The 15,712-nt window shown below is 42.1% G+C and overlaps 1 protein-coding gene across 22 annotated transcripts in view; it reads right to left on the bottom strand.

Annotated features, from left to right (window-relative positions):
• Rbfox1 (RNA binding fox-1 homolog 1) overlaps positions 1-15,712 on the bottom strand; it is a 1,661,838-nt gene that overhangs the window by 1,058,614 nt on the left and 587,512 nt on the right. The gene's annotated exons all lie outside the window — the stretch shown is intronic.

Here is a 15,712-nt window from a genome sequence, read left to right as displayed (position 1 = left end):
ATCTTCTGCTACATATGCAGCTAGAGACATGAGCTCATGGGGTACTGGTTAGTTCACATTGTTGTTCCATCTATAGGGTTGCAGACCCTTCAGCTCCTTGGGTACTTTCTCTAGCTCCTTCATTGGGGGCCCTGTGTTCCATCCAATAGATGACTGTGAGCATCCACTTCTGTATTTGCCAGGCACTGGCATAGCCAATAGTTGGGAAAATGAGATATTGTTTGTCCTAATGATGCTTCCAGAGCTAACCTAATCAAATGAACACTTGCTCCTTTCCGGATATACATCATTGTTTAGGAGTCTTTCCAGCATTCTACTACATTCTCTCAGGTTATAAGCCTGAGACCTGATAACCAGAATTCTTACCCTTGATAGGGCAACAAGTCATGCTTTCTTTGCACATGTTATTCATGCATTTACTGAGGACACGGGAAAGCAAGTGATTGCTTTTAGGCACTTTCTCACAATTGTCAGCAGAAAATCATCTTGTGTCCAGGTAGGGAAGAGAACTTTGAAGTTAATATCCATGTCTTTTCTCCTCGCAGTCCTTTTTAAGAACTCTGGAGTGCTGACTCAGTAGGTAAAGGGGCTTTCCACCAAGGCTTACCAAACCTGAGTTTAAACCCCAAGGACACATGATGGAAGGAGAGAAACAACTCTTACAAGTTGTTTTCTGACCACCAAACCATGAACCAGTGGTCCACATTGGGATTTAATTGTGTATTAATTAAAAATTAAAAACATTCATTTTACTTTCTTTCATTTTTCTAACAGCCTTCCTGTATAGTTCATGAAGCTACCAACTACTAACTTTAGCCACAGCGTTGTAAGCTAGTTAAGAACTGAAGGAGAAGCCAAACTCCCTGCAGACCCTCCCCTTCTCCATCCCTGCCTCTCGAATAACTGCTGAGGCTGGTACTGTGCCCTGGCTTCTCAGCTCTGCTGTGTCCCCAAAGCATAACCATGCTGGTGGCAACTGTAGTCAAATCCCAGAGCCCTTAATAGTAACTGTATAATCTTGGTCGTTATCTTATGAAATACAACAATCTCATTTATAAGAGAAGAATAACTCCTACCCTGTCACATAAGCCATCTGGGAGGTCCAAGTGAGCCAGTCAGCACATGGCATCTTGCACAGCAGTTGTTAGATACTACACCCAATGCAGTTAGCTGTTTTGTTTTGCTCCCCAAAAGCACTGGTGCCTGAGCTTAGAGGACCTTGCTTTGATTATGGGAGCCTCATCTCTGCAAAGAGCAAAGTGGGACAGGAACAATTTTGAATGGTTTCTGCCCCAAGAGGATACATTCAAGTGGGCAGCCAAAATTGATTCCCTGCTGACTGTCTCTTTTAGTAAAGCATGAGAAACAGTTCTGAGTGTATAGAAACACAACTCAATGATGGTTGCCATATTGGTGCTCAGAACCAAGCAGGTTCCCATACTGCCTATCCCAGTGAAGGGGGAGATTACAACAGAATGAATGAATGAATGAATGAATGAATGAATGAGGCCAATGATATAAATTCTAAATACTGGGCAAAGCAACTCTATCTTTTCAGAAAAGTCTCTGGCAGCATATATAATTATCCACTCTACATTTACAGGGCAGAAGTTAAAGGGTGCATAGCCAGTAAGAAGAGCCAGTGCTTTAATAGACCTCCCAGGTCTCCCTCTCGCACTCTCAATATCTCTCTAGTAGTACATATCTTCTTTATTAATGTTCATGGAATCGTTCCATAAGCATACACTTGTTCTTGTTGTCAACATTTTGTCCTGTCATCGCAACAGATGGCTTTACACTGAGGCATATGAAAAATATTAAATACTTTATAAGCCAGGGAGAAATAGAAATCTTCAGAAGCATGGAATATCGACTGGTTAAGTGGCCCTGAGGATTCTGTTAAAAACAGCTGTATGGAACTTGGGTTGGTGAGTGGACCCGGTTACCCATCAACTCTTTGGGCCAAAGGGAAGGGCCCATGCTGACAGAAGAATGATCTGGGCCATTTCAAAAGGCATAGCCTACCACCATGGAGAGCTGTGAAATGTTATACTGTGTCACCAAGAGGGCTGGGAAACCCATTTCTTAGAGATCCAAAAGGCCAGAAGCAGCCTCCATCTGTCTCAGGTGTTGTTGAGCATGATCCTCTGAGCCAAACAGCCGTCATCATCATGGGGCCAGATGTGCTTGCGTGCAAAAGATCATCACAGCTGAGCTTGTTGGTATCCCTTCATAGCAAGATGGTGAGGAGCATCATGAGACACTTAACCTGAACACCCAATCACTCCTTCTAGTACACTCTAGGCAATTCTTTCCTAATCGTACTTGACTTCAGGATCTTGTCAAGGGTTAGAATACATAAGGTGGCGGAGGTTGACAGAGAGAGGGTCCATGCATGTGGCTATCCATACTGGGTGATACCCAGTCCCACAACTGTGCAGTCATCCTTCAGCCATGCTCTTAAGAAAGCCTAACATGCTTATTGGTTCCCCAGGGGGAACTTCAGTGGAATTGAACTTGGGATTATCACTGAAATCTTAGAAGGAGAGGAATAGAAATGCCCTATTCCTGTCTCCAAAGACAGAGGCTCAAAGAGAACTAGTTTGGAGGCAAAGTAGTGAAGTACAGGACCATGACATCAGCTCCCTGACTGTTGTATACATCCACTGAGGTCCACTGAGGCTTTTGCTATACTCACAGCTGTAAACTCAACCAAAAATGCAAGCCATTCCAGGGAGCCCAGAAGTTTCCACATGATGGGTGTGGAAAAGAGACTAAAATGTGAAGACTGCTTACTGCTCTTACAGAGGACCCAGGTTCAGTTCCTAGTACCCAAGTCAGGCAGTTCACAAACACCTATCTTTCCAGCTGCAGGGAATCCAACACCCTCTTCTGACCTTCATAGGCATCTACACTCAAGTGGCGCGTGTGTGTGTGTGTGTGTGTGTGTGTGTGTGTGTGTGTGTGTAGGAACATGTATGTTTTCATTTAATAACCAATTTTTAAAACTGAGACATCCTCACAGCAGTGCATAACTCTGAGGGCCACAGATTATTTCATATCCAGAGAATCACTTAAGTGTCTTGATCCCCATTCTTCAACTATAAGTGAACGGACAACAACCAGCAGTGCCTGTAAGAGAACTGTGTGAATAACTGGGTTTCTGCATAAAACAACCTTAGGATCCAGACTGGCATATGCTAGATGCAGCAGAAATGCTGGCTACTCTTTATATTTAGCATAATGTTTACATAGACATAAACATTAGAAGCAGGGTAAGATTTTCTCTTCCATACGCATGTCTGTTTGTATGCAATCGGCATTCACTTCCCATGGGCACAACACACTTGTGTTTTCTGTACTGGGAAAGAATTAAAATGGCCAAAGCTCATCACTGGGCCTGGGTCCCAGAGAAATGAGACGCATGGTCATGAAAACACACAATGTTCATAGCAGCTTTGTGTGTGAGGCCATTTTCACCCACATACCCTTCAGCAGGGTATTTATGATGGTGAGCACCAGCCATAGACAAACTATAAGGATGGATGCTGAGCAAATATACCAATCAAAAGGCTGAAAGCTGAGGGCTGGAGAGATGGCTCCACACATAAAGGTCTGCATTCTAGTCCTCAGCCCTCAGGAGAAGGCTGGGCATCTGGAAAGCACATTGGTAAGTCAGTGCTGGGTGACGGAGACGGAAGAGTTCCTGGAGGTTGATGGCCAGCCATCTAGCCAAACAATGAATTCCAGGCTCAGTGAAAGACTCTAACTGACAAAACAATTTAATATGGAAAGCGATAAAGAATATGGACACCAACCTCTGGCTCTTTACATAAACATGACACTCACCCACACGCACGTGCACACAAACACATATGCATACGCTACATGACACTCAGACACATACATTTTAAAACATTTTAAAAGGTCAAATACTGCAACTACAGCTATTGTGGCATTTGTGAAATGATAAACGTTTAGAGAAGGAAGGACATGGAAATTGATGTTAGGGATTCAAGGGTTAAATAAAAGGGAATGGGAAGGAGGGGGGTGTGTAGATATAAAAGAAAACCCTAGGAAGTAGCCAAGAGAGGAGAGACATGAACCTGAATGTGGTATAGAATTAAGCAGACTCAGAGTCAAGCTTGGGAAAATCTGGGAGCATCTGAAGAAGGCTAGTGGACCATAGCAATGCCAACATCTTGGAGATGATGTGACAAATACCGATTTCCAGGAACAGGTCACTGTGGATAGTACCACAAGAGGAAAAGTGCAAGAGGGTGTTTTTATCCCTGTATAGCCTCTTGCAAAAGGCATAGTTATCCCTGAAAAAAAAAAAACAAAACTCAATGAAAGGTAGTTTAGCTTGTAAAGTGCTTGCCACACAAGGATCAAAGTTTATATTTCCCCTAATCTGCCTAAAAAAGGCTGGACATCTGTAATCCTAGCTCCCACACCAGGAAAGCAGAAGTAGGAGGATCCTTGGGGCTCACTCACCACCCAAGTCTTGTCAAATTCGTAAGCCCTAGATTCCCAGAAACACTTGCCTCAAACATTAAGGAGGAATGTGATGGAAGAAGCTACTCAACACTAACTTCTGGTCTCTATATCATGCACACATACATGCGTGGCCATCTGCACACATATGTGCACAAAACCATGAAGACATACACATGTATGTGCAAAATGAACCCAGTAAACACATTAACCTAAACTAAGCAAACATGAAGAAGAAAGCTCTAACTCTTCTTTGACGACAGTAAAATTTTCCCAAGTATCTTCATTGAGGAGAACAAGGTGCATACACATGATTCACCACAAATTTATCTTTAAACTTTGTGATGCTTGCAGGTAGCATTTGTTGCCCAAGTATGAAGACCTGCATTCAACCCTCAGTACACATGTAAAAAGCCAGGCATGACCACGTATATGTGTCGCACCAGTACAGTGGAGTTTGAGAGCGTATTGGTTGCTAGCCTAGCTCTAGGTTCAGTGAAAGATCCTGTCTCCAGGGTACAATGCAGAGAGTCATGGAGCAGGGTATATGATGCCTTCCTCTGGCCTCCATCTGTGCAGGGGCACACATACCAGCATACAAATGTGCACAAACCATACACATACAACCTATAACCCCACCAAAAAAACATTCAAATTTTGTCTCCTTCTGTTGGATATTGTGTGTGCTGTGCTAATCAGCTCTGCCTTTTGTGTATTTGGGTAGCACACTGCAAAGATTGGCACTATGGTCAGTGAAGTGCCCAGGCTTCTGAAGCAAGCTCAACAGTACCTGCCTCTCTCTGAAGTGTTTTATTATTCCAAGTCAGGCTGGCTGCATCTCCCAAGGTATGAAGTTCAGCTCAAGATAAAAAATATTTTATCTGCCCTTACAGCAAATTGAAAGGCTATATAAAGGGTTTTGTTATTGCTGTGTTTTCATAAATATATAGTAAACATCATTCACAGTGGGAAACACAGCCTGGAATACAATTTCCATGCACAGCCATTCATGTGCCTTGCACAGGAAGATGAAATGACCCAGAGATGAATAAAAAAAATAATAGTATACAACTTTTAGCAGCCTGCAGTCCCCGACAGACACACGCAGCTGAGAGGATAAGGATCATGATTTCATGGTACTGCCGATGAATGACAAGTGACTACAGCGTCGGGGAAATGTGCTTTCCTCCACAGCCAAACCATTCCGGTTAACACTAAGATTCCACATTTCCAGGAATTGCAAAAAGCTCAACCTCTTCCTGCTGGAGATCACGCCAACCCCACACCTGAACGGAATTATCATTTCAAATCAAGTCTTTATTTATTTAGGAATTGTTTTTCTTTTTCTTTCATTTTTTTTTTTCCTTAATCCTCCCATGTGATTTCAGAGCAAGGGGCAGCACAGAAATCTAGAGTGGTATCTATGCTCATCTCCATCAGCTCTGGGGTAAAGAAGTGATTAGAAGTCATTTCCAAATAAAAGGAGTTTGTACCTTCCAAGGGACGTTCAACATGGAAGTTGTTCATAACCGTGGTGAGGGCACAGCTCTGCTTGGAAAGCAGCTGCTGCACTAGCATGACGACCCATGTCTGATCGCCAGAACCCACAGAAAAAAACAAGCACTATTAGTGTGTGCTTTTAACCCCAACTAGAGATGGGTTTATCCCTGGACTTCACTGACAGGCCAGACTAGCCTAGTGGGAGTGGCTCAGTTCCCAATGAGTTACTCATCTCACAAAACATGGTAGGGGTTGGCGAGATTACTTACAAGCAAAGGGGCTTGCCATCAAGTCTGATGACCTGAGTCCATCATGGTCAAAGAAGAGAACCAGTTCCCTGTGTTGTCCTTTGACCTCTGCATGTGCACCATGGCATTACACAAGCATGCACGTGCAATACATAAATGTTTTAAAATTGGTAATATTTAAAAATTTTTACAAAATCACCACCATGGGAAATGACTCCTAAGGAACAGCATCTAAGATTGACCTCTGACATCCATACATACCCCCCATACATATAAACATGCTCAAATAGATGTGACTACACATCATTACTTGCTCCAAGAACATTGATGGATGTATAAAAATTACAGAGAAATTTCCACTTTGCCTGGGGAGATGATTCCATGGGCAAGAATGCATGCTGAACAATGTCAGGGACCTGAGTTTGAATTCCAAGCACTACGTAAGAAGCCAGGTGACACAAGCCTGTCACCCCAGCATTTGAGAGGGGACACAGGAGGACTTCTAAGGATCTCTAGTGACCATCCTAGCTCCAGGTTTTTGAGAGATCTTATTTCAAGAGAATAAGGCTAAGGGTGATAGGCCTGGGAACCAGACATATGGATGTGTGTATACACACACACACACACACACACACACACACACACACAGAGGCACACACAGAGACACACATAGACACACAGGCACGCACACACACACACACACACAGAAAAACACACACAGATACACACACAACAAACATACACAAGCATTTGCACATATTCCACACATACAAAACAATGATAAAAAATTAACACTTTTCTCTACAAAAGATGTTTCCAGTCCACATTTCAAAATATATGCAATGCTTTTAAAGTATGCTGTTTTCTAATGTGCCATAGGAATTTTGACATACACAGACTAAATCTACATATGTATGTTTATACCTGCATATACATACATATTGCATAAATATAAAGATTGTCATTTATTTCTGTTAATATACATCTCTTGAAGCTATATTTTATTCCTTATCAATTTTCTCCTGGGCCATTAATAAATTTATGGATCGACCATTCCAGCCCTTCCTCCCTCTATCTGTCCATCATCCATGCACCCTCTATCCGCATACCCATCCATTTGCCCTTTCATCCTTCTACACACCTACATACCCATACTCTTCCACTCATGCCATTCTCTGTTAATCTATATACTCACTCATACATCCATCACTCAGCATCTTGTGCCAAAATTATATGGTAGTTGATCCTGGCACAAGAGTCAAACAAATTACCTGATCATAAAAAGAACTAGGCTTTGAAGTCAAGCTTCAAATCTGATCACCAAGCCTTCCCAAGCACTAGCTGTCAGGAACCTGGAAATCTCTCCTCAAAACTCAGTCTTCCCTTACGAAAAATGGGTGTCCCAAGGACACTTGCTTCAAAGAACCTCTAGAGGATTCAACTCAGCCAGGGTGAACTTGGAGGAAGTACCATGGTACTCAGTGAAAATCAGCCAACCCTGTCAGTTACGAGGGTGACAGCAGGTGGTGAACGAGTTACAACAAAGCCTGCTTTGCTCTTCAGTCGGCAGAAGAATCCGAAGCTTGACTCTGATAACTGAGAGCTTCTTGGAAAAGTTATTCAGTAATTCCAGAGATATCCTTTTCCTTGTGTAGGCCACTATCATTACCACGGACAGCATGTCGGTTGACAGCCATCTGTTGTAGTTTGAATAGGACATACCTCACACAAGCCTGTGTGTCAGTACAACCTCCTAGGACCCATATGTGCTATGAGGGAACATTGTGGAACCTTCAGGAATCAGAGATTCATTGATGAGAGAAGTTCACAGTTTCAGGGCCTTGAGTCTTTATACCCTGGTCTCACCTTCCAGTTCACTCTCTGCTACCTGACTGCAGATACAAAATGACTGACCAACCTTCTTGATCCAACTGCCCTATCTTCCCCTCTATGATGGATGGTATCCCTATAAACTGTGAGCTAAAATAAACTCTCTCTCCTTAAAGTTGCTTTTGTAGGAGTATTTTATTGCAGTAACAGAAAAGTGGACAGTAGGCTTATATTAAGGTAGGGAAATATATTAGAAATCTATGTCACTGAACACAATTAAAATGGCGCTTTTGAAAGTTCAGTTTCTGGGATTAGAGAGACAGCTCAGCAGTGAAGGGACATTAGCTGTCCTCCAGAAGACTAAGTTAGGCTCCCAGCACCCACACTGGGAGATTCACAAACACTGCAACTCCAGTTCCAGAGAGGTAGATTGATCCTGTCTTCTGGCCTCTAGGGGCAATGTATGCATAAGGAATCTATCCATCCAGTTACACATACATGCATATACAAGTGAGAATGTCTTTAAATGACACTATCTTTCTTTATCTATGCACATACACACATGTTTTATATATATTATATATTTGTGATATATATATCAACCAAATACACATATTTGTATATAATTTTCATTGTAGCACTGCACACCTATAACAGCTACAGAATATAACTGAGTAGTCCTGCTGTGTATTTAATTTCATTTACTTTGCCTTTGAGCAACCCATCCTGGCCCCATTTTAAACCATTTCCTGAACCGACACACAGAATAGGTATCCCACAAAAGCCATTCAATGAACTGTATTAGAAAAGGACATTTGACGATAATGGATCCAACATGAGCCTTTTGACAGTTCCAAAATAGGATTTGCTCTTTGCTTTCTTTGTTCAATTGTGAGTTCACTGGGCCTGAAACTCACGAAACAATAATGGTTTCCACTTGCAGTCCAGATCTTACACTGCCTCAGGAGCTGGGTGGGAGCAGACTCAATGGTCCATTTCACCAGCCTTAGCCTGGGCAGATTCGAGCTGGGCAGGCATGGCCCTTTCTCTTTTCCTATGTTAAAAAAAAAAATCTGTGATTTTTTTTCCCTGTTAAAAAAATAGAATTCATAACTGTAAGTTGTGGTTGAATACTTCAAAGCCTCTTTCACGTAAGTGGGCAGAGCAATTATATCTATGGACCAAGGCCTGAGCGATGGACGACTCTGGGTGTGAGGGCTAGGAGGATGCGTGACCTGGAACTGGTAGTTTTCAGATCTATGGTTCCCATAATGAGAGTGTATTTAATATGCAAGGTATTGAATGTATAACCTCACACATGCCCTTGGGAAGACATTATGGAAAATACAAAGTCTTCCATGCATTCAAGAGTCGTTTCCCTTCATCAGGTGAGGTCCACTGAGGCTCCGCTCCCGTTTTCTGCACACTTTGAGTAACTGTGTTTAATTGCAAGCTCATAAGATATCTCTTCTTCATTTTTCTTCTAAAGCAGAATAAAATGTGTCAAATTGGCACTTCTATTTAAAAATCAACTCAAATTGTTTTTCTTTTCATAGCATTTTTCTACATGCTAAAAATTCAACAGAGGAAAAAGATAGACACAGTCCCTCACATGGCTTGAAGGAAAGAAGATAAACAAACTGGTATGAGCCAAAATGAGCCAGGGATCAGCAGCTCCATGGCTACCCAACCTTGGACCACTTAGGCCTACCAAGACACCAATGAGAAAGGTTTCTTTATGGACTATGGAGAGCAGGGTCCAGGTGAATAATTTCTGCTATCCCAATATCAGTTAATAAAGAAACATATTGCTTCTAATGTAATATCTTATCTTGTGTACATGATTGGGTGTATGGGTGCTGGCACATATGTGTCACAGTGTTCCCTTAGAGGTCAAGTGACAACCTTGAATGCGGTCCTTGCCTACTACCCTGAGATAACTTCTTTCTTCTCTGCTGTGTGAGTCAGGCTGGCTGAACATCTTCCCAGCACTCTCTTGCCTCTCCCTCTTGTCATAGGATGCTAGATTACCAACATGCATTACCACCTCTAGTTTTGGGAGGTTAGATTTCAGGTTCTCACACTTCCACAGCAAGCACCTCACCCACTGAAACATCAGCCTGCTAAGGTGATGTTTACCCAGTGACTCTCAATGCCTTAGGATGCTGCTGCTGGTGATGTGATTGAATAATAGAGGACCTCAGACCTTCCCAACCCCAGCATATGCTTATTCATTAACTCTTATGTGTATTTAAATCTTCTTTGTTTTTAAGATTTGTTTTATTTTTAATTTGTGTGTTAGAGAAAGAAAGGGTTAGGGCTTCCTGTGGGGGCCAGAAAAGGGCATCAGATCATTTGGAGCTGGAGTTATAGGTAAGATACTCCATGTAGATGCTGAGAATTGTGTTGGAGTCCTCTGCAAGAGCAGTGTGTACTTTTAACTGCTAAGCCACCTCTCCTACCTGAATTCTGTTTTGTTTTCTACTGTTTTTGTTTGTGATGTATTTCATGTAGCCCACATCAGCTACTAGTAAAGAATGACCTTGAACTCCTGTTCTTCCTGCCTTCCACCCCTCGGGTGCTGGGCTTACTAGTATGTACCACCACACTGTCTGTGAGTGCTTAACTGAAAAATAAAGTTGTATATATCAGGATGCATGCTCTGTCAAATATGCTTAAGTCAATTGTCTTAGTCAACCATCCCCAAACCGATTGTCTTTTGTTTCAAAAATCTATTACACAATGATGCCTAAACTCTTCTCTCCTTTGTACAGATAAAGATGTTCCAAGTTTTAATTACTCTGATCAAGGACCCAAGAGCACACACTGTAGAGCTGAAATTCTATCTTAGGCACTTAGAAGCTTAGTGACCTTGGGCAACAACTTACTTCTCTGGACATCTGTTGCTAGCGCAAAGTAAAAGAAGAACTCAGCAATTCCAACCTTCCAGTCTTGAAAGCAGAAATAAATTTGAAAATATTTACAACAGTACTGGGCAAGTATGAAACAATATGTGTTTAAATAAATAAACCAAGATAGGTGTCAGGGGTTGAAAGATAAGGAGACAACACTGGCATTTGAAAACAGACAGAAGAAAACCAAGGTTCACAACACTTAGAACCACTCATTGAGCCACCTTACGCTGTGTGAAGAAGCCTCATTGCCCAGCACTTGCCAGACTTAACACTGAGAAAATCAGGGGTCAGGGGAAAGTGAACATCCACCTCAACTACACTGAGACATACCTCACTCATAAGGGAAAATATGTTCAAAGTAATGGTGGCCTGTGAGAAAATGGGATCCTTTGTGTACTGCCCATAGAATCCAGAGGAGATTTTAAAACATTAGTTGCTGGGATACTCTGCCCCCTCTACTGGCTTGATTCTATCAGTATCTCACCCTGATGCTGCCTAGGACCTAGAGCACCATTACTAAACCTGAGCATCCAGCACTTAGGTGGAAGCCCTTCCTGGTTGCCTTGGGGAAAGACAGTGTTCTCATGAGGCTTCTAGCCACTGAATGCCCAAGCTTGACAGCCACAGACATCTCCACAGTGTTACTAAACATTCTGGGTGAGGGATAAAACTGATAGCCCAGGGCATCTGCTAAGCACCCTTTTGTGCAGCTCTTTTCTGCCTTCAGATTAGGACATTTTTAATGGCATCTTGGTATGATGGATTTAAAAATAAAAAATTCTGGAGTCTGATTATTTGAGTCACCCAGTCTGGAAAATGGTTGCCCTATCTGTGAATTGGGAAGAGCAATATCCATGAGGCACAATCACCCTGAGGACCATAGGAAATAGCCTTATGTCCTTAATCCACTGACCAATGCCCAGAGGAAGTAAGTACAAGGCAGAATGTACTATGTGAGCCACTGAACTGTTCTGATGGTCACTGGGCCCGGACAAGTGCCCTTCCTGTCCTCATGTTCTAACACGAACACAAGACATCTATCTATGCATCCCAATAACTATAACAGCTATGGGGATACCCCGTACCACAGCAGCACGATTTTCTGACAAGCAGAGATTTCAATCTGAGAACAAGTACAGGCATCAACAGCAAATGATGCAGAACGGTTGAGAGGAGTGAAGGGAGGGCTGCAGAGCCTCATACACACCCGTAAGGCACTGTGTCCTTTCTGCACAGCCAACAGCAGCAGAAAGGGCTGCTTGACTTTGGTAGTACTGGAGTGGGTTGGCAGCATGAGGCAGATGGTGCTGGAGGGGCCTCCTCAGGATGTGTGGGTATGCACAATATTTGTGTGATGGCATAGAGCAGGCTGGACAATTAAGCTCACTGGTGAAAAACTGCAGGCAATCCAGTAGGGACAGGTTGAACTGAGCATGCCCATTTTAAAGAAAAATAAGCTTTGGTAAACAAGACAAACATGAATCCAAAAGGCTAGACTTCAATTCTGTAGAAACAGGAAGGTGAGCAAAATCAAGAAAAGAAAATAAACAGAGCTAACATTGCCTAAGATATATTCATATGTAAAAATGAATGTATATGTACTACATATACATAAATAGATACATCCACATATCTGTCTATCTATTCATCACCTCATCTACCTATCAATCTCATCACATCTTTGAAAACATTGGGTATGCTTTTATATTTCTATTTCTGTTTGAAGAGTCTCCTCTGGCCTCCATTAGACCTGGCCATAGACTCACAGCTGATAAATGCCAGTGAACTAATTACTATTCATTCCCCAATCCAACTTCAAACTTCACCCAGGATTATTTCATGACAACTACTTGATTGTCTCTAACATCCAGTGGACCCTGTTCACATCTGTGACATCAAAGCATTTGGACATCACAAGCGAGGGAGGAGCGGGAGGCCTCCATCACCTACTGGTTATGCAAGCACCTAACCAGAAAGAACACTTTGAAATTTTTATGGAGCAGGAAAAATTGGAAGCATCCTAATCTAGGCAGTGAAATTGGGCTTTTTGTCATGTTTAATTGCTTGAATTCATAACCTAGTTCTACTGAATCAAAAGCAAGTTGTTACCGCTGACGTTAGCTGTTTGGGCCTTCTGGGCTCACAAGCAACAGATAACCCCACAACTTCTCCCATCAACCTCAGACCAATTAAAAAAAAAATTAGCCCCTGAAATTGTTCGGGACATCAAAGTTATTGAATAATTTAATTTGCAAGAGTTTCCAATCCAAGTGCAGAATGGGAATGCTGACTTGAAAAGATTTATTTGCTTTGGTGTTGTGGAAGCTGAGGGGTGAGACATGAATCCCTGTCTCCAAGGACTAGGATTCTAGTTGGTTCTGTGTGACTTAATTTAATTGCACTCTCCTTTGTCATGTTCTCTACTGTTTACTATGTTTCACAATACACAAAAATGTTCTGCCAAGCACAACAATGAGAAGGAATAGGACAAACCCAGACACCCATAAACACATGCAAAACCTGAGAGTCCCCACACTCCCAAGTTTCTACTAAGCAACAAAATCAAATCTAATGCACAAAACAACAACTAACTAACCACCTTGAAGGGTCCACACCTTTTCTTTCCTATTCACTTTTGTATTTATCAGAAAATCAGAACAAGATGAGAAATTAAGGTCTTAAAGGGGATATTTAATTCCACAGTAATTATTTCTTTTTAGAAACTGTATTTTCATATTTCCCATAAAATATACTCTAATCATAGTCTTTCTCCTCCACCATCCACTCACAAATCCTTCCCGCATCCATACAAACCTAAACTCATGTTCTTTGCTTTCAAAGTGTCCCCTCAAATGCCTTTTGTGATATCTTCAGTGTTAAACATGTAAAATTCAAAATACAAGAGCAAAAAATGAAGTCAATATTAACAATAGACTTTTACTATATTCTTATTTTACCATTAGTAGTAGTAGTGTGTACGAGAGAGGGGGAGAGAGAGAGAGAGAGAGAGAGAGAGAGAGAGAGAGAGAGAGAGAGAGAGAGAGGCGGGGGAGACAGAGCACACATGTGGAAATCAGAGGACAGCTTTCAGAAGTCTGTTCTCTCCTTCAACACATGTGGGTCCTAGGAATTGAACTCAAATTGTGAGACTTGGTGGAAAGCTCTTTTACACAACACCATATCTCAACTTTCCAATAGCAAACCCTTCTTAGATCACACACCTTTTTTTTTTTTTTTTTTTTTTTTAACTTGGTAAAGCACTTTTGGCTTCTTAGCGCAAACCCCTTGAATCAATGCAGCTTAACAACATGAACTCTTTGGCAGGCTATATTAGTGTGTACTTAGATGAAAAGGGTTTTTTTTTTTTTCAATCATATTTTCTTCTCTCAAGCAAAGACAATAAATGGATGGAGGATTTCTGATAGTGATTAATGTCAAATATTCCATTTGTTATAAAATGTGACAATACTGTGATCATCAATGAGATGTAGGCAACTGTTCAAACACACCTTTTTCCTCACATCCTCTTTAACTTTTGCATCCTGCTCTTTCTGGAGAGAAAGTCAGGGCTCTAGAGCTCAAGCTGTGGTGGTTAATAATCAGTTAACCCTCTGGAAGGGTGGAAAGGAACACTCTTGACTTTTGTCATGCTCCACTGTTGGTATAGTTAAACCTGCCCCTATGTCAATGATGACAGTTACATCTATCAGGTCCAAGGGAAGACAGATTAAAATCGCCCTGCAGTAAAATGCAGAGAGGGAACAGAGAAAATAAAAGTTTGAATACAGAGTTACAACTGCAAAACTACACTTATCTCAGTAAAGTTCTAAGTGGTAGAAAAAAATTCTTGCCAGTTACCCAGCCATCACCCCACAGTCTCTCTGCGGGGCCCAGGCGTTTCCCCAAAGTCAGGATGAGAAGAAATGAAGAGCAAAGTTTGCGGGTTCGCTTTCTGTAGGGCCGGGATACAGGGGGGTTATCTGATGCTACATGTCTCTTGCATATGAGCAAAGTGTTCTGAGGCAAAGCAAATCAGATCCAGAGTCTCCTTTGGGTTCTAAACATTTGTTAGGCAATGTATAGCAGAAGCAACCTGAAAGGCTGCTTAGAGAAAGGAAGGAAAGAAGGGCAGAGAAATGCGAAGAACGAAATGGATGCACAAGTGAGGAGAGCGAGAAAGGACGCCGAGGAGGGGAGACCCGCCTGTCTTCCAGGCTTTGACTGGAGCGATTCCTTCTTCCAAATCTTTGGCATATTCCAGTTGAGGTCACAGGGGTGGAGTGAGCGAAGGAGAACTGCAGAATCGGCTTCTTACAGGAACTTGCAAGCACTGGGATCTCTCCACCGCCCGCCTGGCAGTAAGCAGCTGTGGCCGATATAGATGACTGACCTGAACACAACCCTCTAGAAACTTAATCATTGCCTATGTCCAACATAACTCACTTCCATCCGCGGGTACTCTCAACCCTTTGAGCCTGTGTGGGTTAAAACTACGGGAATTTCAGAAAGGCTTGGAAGCCTATGAGGCAGACCACTTGCTATGTAGCTACATAGGATGACCACACAATAATTTGCCTTACTTCCTCAAAACACACTACACCCGTACCTGAAATGCTAAAATGTAAGCTCTGAGTAAATTCTGAGCTATCTCTGGATGCCAGAAGTCAACCTCTACTGATGATATAATCATTTTACTAATGGGGTGCTGCCACAAAACTTTGG

The sequence above is a fragment of the Mus pahari genome, chromosome 12 (assembly GCF_900095145.1).
Source record: "Mus pahari chromosome 12, PAHARI_EIJ_v1.1, whole genome shotgun sequence".
NCBI lineage: Eukaryota > Metazoa > Chordata > Mammalia > Rodentia > Muridae > Mus > Mus pahari.
The sequence above is the reverse complement of the archived record's forward strand: the minus strand, read 5'-3'. Positions and strand labels throughout refer to the sequence as shown.